The 4,272-nt window shown below is 32.4% G+C and overlaps 1 pseudogene; it reads right to left on the bottom strand.

Moving 5' to 3' along the window:
* Positions 1 to 200: 200 nt before the first annotated feature.
* On the bottom strand, positions 201 to 4,010 carry LOC110648424 (ras-related protein RABF2b-like; annotated as a pseudogene).
* Positions 4,011 to 4,272: the final 262 nt, after the last annotated feature.

Genomic DNA, 4,272 nt, shown 5'->3' with positions numbered 1-4,272 from the left:
GACCCAAGAATCTTACGCAACATCAACAAGTAATGCAGAATAAGAAGCACAAGTACGCTCTCAAGAAAAGTATTGAAGCCCTTGATGTAAAATGTTTCACATTACAAGCGAAACCTTCCTTCTCAATTTTACATCAAAACAAAAGGATCCATAATGAAGTTCTAGAAAACTTGCATTTGTCAATATTGCAATAGTCTATTCTAGAACCTTCATCAATATGTATTATAATAAACTGAAACAGAAACATCAAACCATTTCATTACATAAGAAGCCACTCCATTTCCATTTCACTGGTTGAAAAGGAAGTGTACATGTACATTTCTTAATGAATAAGTAAATACACCAATGCAACAGGAAGCATAAAACAAGTATTTTCAATGAGCATGGCAAGTAGTCGAGACCTTTTACAAGATACAGACATGCAGAAGTGACACCACTACAGAATTAGTTAAGAGCAACAGGATGTGCTTGCTGTCCTTTCTGCAGGTCTATCCATAAGAACCATTCCAGATGCGATTCTGTGCTGGCTGCACTCGAGGCAGCCTTTTCGCTGTATCGACAAGTAGAGGGACAAAATAGTCATGACCAATTCATTCAAGAAGAAATAATATGTTCACAATATAAGGAAACCACAAAAAGGAACCATTCCAGATCTTTCTTTTCTTCATCATTATGATTTTAGTATATAAATATTGTTTCTATCATAACAAAATACTTCAGCCATCCTTGAGCTTGATAATATATTTTTGTATTAAAAATATCACAATCAAAATTCTCTCATAAAATTTCAGTCCTCGTATTCTTTTTCTAGGCAGAAATGTTTGATGTACCTATTTCATAAAAAATGTCATTGACATTGATTGCAGCTTGATGTTTCCATAAAGAAAAGGCCATTCTCCTGAGCATATTCTTGAGCTTCCTGCAATATTAATAAAAGAACTCGATAAATAGAAAACTTTCTATATTTTGTGTCTATATCTCCTGTAGGTGATTATCATATCCTTATATATATATATCTTAATCACGCACTAAGTACATGAATAAACAAATAGAAGTCAAATGTAAGTAGCAACCATGTTCATAAGCTCAATATCAGTGCACTCCCATCAAAAGGGAAAGAAGAAAAAGAATAAGAGGGATTGGTGTGTTCTTTAATAATTATTCCCACTTGAAAATATGTCTCAAAATAAAAATTTGTTCGCGTATCTCTAACTGATCCTGCAGCCCTATAGTTGATAATGCTTATCAATATATAAAATTGCTTCCCATTTGAAGAAACATCGAGCTAAAAACAGATGTTTGGCAGAGATGAAGTTTCCATGCGGCCAAAGCCCCAACTAGCTGGTTGAGTTTGAGTTTGGATGGTTGATGGAGGACTAAATCTCATGGTAAAATCAAGGTATTCAGTTAAAACTAGGGCTTTGTTTCCATAAAATGATTTGAAAATTTCTATTGGAAACACAACAAAATTGGATCCTGTTGATTACCAACTTTGCCTGTGTCACCACTAAAGAAAAGGCATCTTATTCTTTTCAATTTAGCCTCTATCTCTTTATCTCCTCAGATTTCCAAAGAAATACCAAGTTACAGCTCTTCAATTTCTTATCAAAGTCTTCCATTCTTGGGACGCTTAAGTATTTGTAAAGATTTAAGGAATCTTCAGTCGCAGATACAATAAATAGTAGTACAAGCATAGATACTTGCTTCTGCTGCTACCTTTCTTGCATCTAGCAAATCAGCTTTATTCCCAGCAAGTGCCATAACCATATTTGGGTTGCCTGGAGGAAAGCATGTAGAATAGAATGATTAAGGAATGCCAACCAATTAAAGTGAATAAAATTTCTAAATATCAATATATGAATATAAGCAAGTAATGAACATAGATATATAAGATAGCCTAGAAACAAATTATACCAAATACCAAACTTATAACATGGCCAAATTATGTTTCATGTTGAAACGTTGGTTTAAATAACAAAAAAACCTTTGATGTTTACCACAAATACAGTGGTCCCTTTTGTTCCCAAAATTAGCAATTTCAGTCTCTATACTACCACCAGTATACATGGACTGAAGTGTTTTATAGTGTAATAATTTAGGGACTAAAGTACAATTAAATTTAGTACCTTAGGGAGGAACCAAAGTGTTGTTTATTGTAAAATATTAGGAACTAAAGTATAATGAAAGATTCATAATTTTATAACCAAGGAGTAAAGTGTTGATTTATTAATGAATCATAGAGTTTAAAATTGCTAATTTTGAAACGAAGGACCAAAGTGTATCACTAGAGAAAATCAAGGGGGGTGTTGGGTTAGTAACTAACACTGAAATGTAAAACCACAACTACTCAGAAATGTCACACAAAGAAGACTATTCGGAATCAATGATGAATAGATAGCAATATATGTAAAAGGTTATCTACAGCCAACTTGAAATGTAAAGTCACCTTGTGCCTGAAGTTCTTGGACCCATTTTTTCGTCCTCTCAAATGAAGCCTACAAGAGAATACAGAGTACAAATTCTGGTTACTAAAAGAATTTAACCAGCTCAAAAAAAAAAAAAAAAAGCTAAGCTGAACTAAATTAAACTAATAAAAGGAGATAAGAATCTGTATAAACATAAAGTGCGACCACTGTGTAGGAGTCTAAAAGCAAGGCTCTGTTTATCTTCTTTGGACGGATTATATTATACCAGAGCACTATTTAATAGTAACCTCTAATAAAATATTTCAGACCACAATAACACACTTTCAGGCCTTATGAAGGTCAATCTTCCATGCATTGAACAAAACAAATATCAATTTTTTATTTTATAAAAACAATTGTAGGAGAAAAAGGATCCATATACCTAACCTCAACTAGTTTGGGATTAATCAAGGCATGTAAACCATTGCAACTTCAAACAGGAATAAGACAAAATTATGAAATGGAGGCATGAACAAGAAGGAAAAATCTGAAGAATGATCTTCCAAAACCATAGAAATACCGGCTAGGTGACAATGAAATACCCACACAAACTTGGTTTCTATGAAAAGTGCAGCACATGCTATGCTATGCTACTGTCATATATAACTTTACTAGCAGCACTGAGCAGAGACCTATTTTGTAACAGGGTAACTTAACTGACATGTTTGGTAGATCTAGATCATAGTGTATACATATGTGTATATATATATATATATATATATATATATATATATATATATATATATATATATATACTCTATGGACCAATAGAGGCAAATGATTCAAATAGCCAACCACAACTAGACTAGAGTTAAACTTAGTTGACTGAGTTGACTTTCACAACTTAACTGAACTGAGAAGTGCCAAATTCTGGAAACTACCAAGAAACATGCACAAGGCAAGGGCCACCTATCTTGTTGTTAAGTGTATAAGAAAGTAGAAAAATAGCACAGTGACAGAATAAACTACTAAAAAGCCATCCAATCACAAAGTCATTCAAGATGTGTTCCTACACGTTGACTTTAGTTGAAAAAGAAAAAATGTTCAGAGTAGATATTGCGACATACAATTTTAATTTTGAGTTAATTTTGAGCCTAAGAGGTGATCGCCTATTCATAAATTTTATTATAATCAAAATTTGAACTCAAATTACTTTTGCTTTAATAAAATATAATATAGTAAAATCCATATAATATTATTTGAACCATATACCTAAGTGTGTGCATAATAAGTTCTTTACTTTACACAAAGATTATTCATCATAGACAATTTACAGTTACTAATATTTTGGTAGACAGGCAAGTGAAAAAATGGCACAAACTTCAGAATTTCAATTGCCCATAAAACTTGAGGTACAACATTTTTAAAATTAAAGAGAAAAAGAAAGGGCCTATTAGTAAAAAAAATCCAAACTTTTACGTGTTTTGGTGAATTTATCCAATCTTTTAAAACTTGGCAAAAATGACCAGAAATTCAAATTTTGTAAAAGTTGTAGCCACTTTTCGAATGGGATCAAGAGGCCACATGCCAAAGCTGAGCCGGCATCGCACGTGACAATTTTTAATATTTTTGAGTGGGACCCACGTAGCCACATTAGCTAACTGAGGTTACTAAAATGTAACCCAATCCAACAATTAACTCTAGCTCATTTAATCTACCATAGTTAGTTGAAAAATTAAAATTAAACAAAAATTAATTAAGAAAATAGAAAAGATTGAAATCCCTAATATCTCATCACTTCGAAAATCCTAAACAAACGTTCTCATTGACTGATCTCGATACTAAAAAAGCTCCACAAAGAATGAGT

The sequence above is a fragment of the Hevea brasiliensis genome, chromosome 11 (assembly GCF_030052815.1).
Source record: "Hevea brasiliensis isolate MT/VB/25A 57/8 chromosome 11, ASM3005281v1, whole genome shotgun sequence".
NCBI classification, from domain to species: Eukaryota; Viridiplantae; Streptophyta; class Magnoliopsida; order Malpighiales; family Euphorbiaceae; genus Hevea; species Hevea brasiliensis.
Note: the sequence above shows the minus strand (reverse complement) of the source record. Positions and strands in the feature narration are given on the sequence as shown.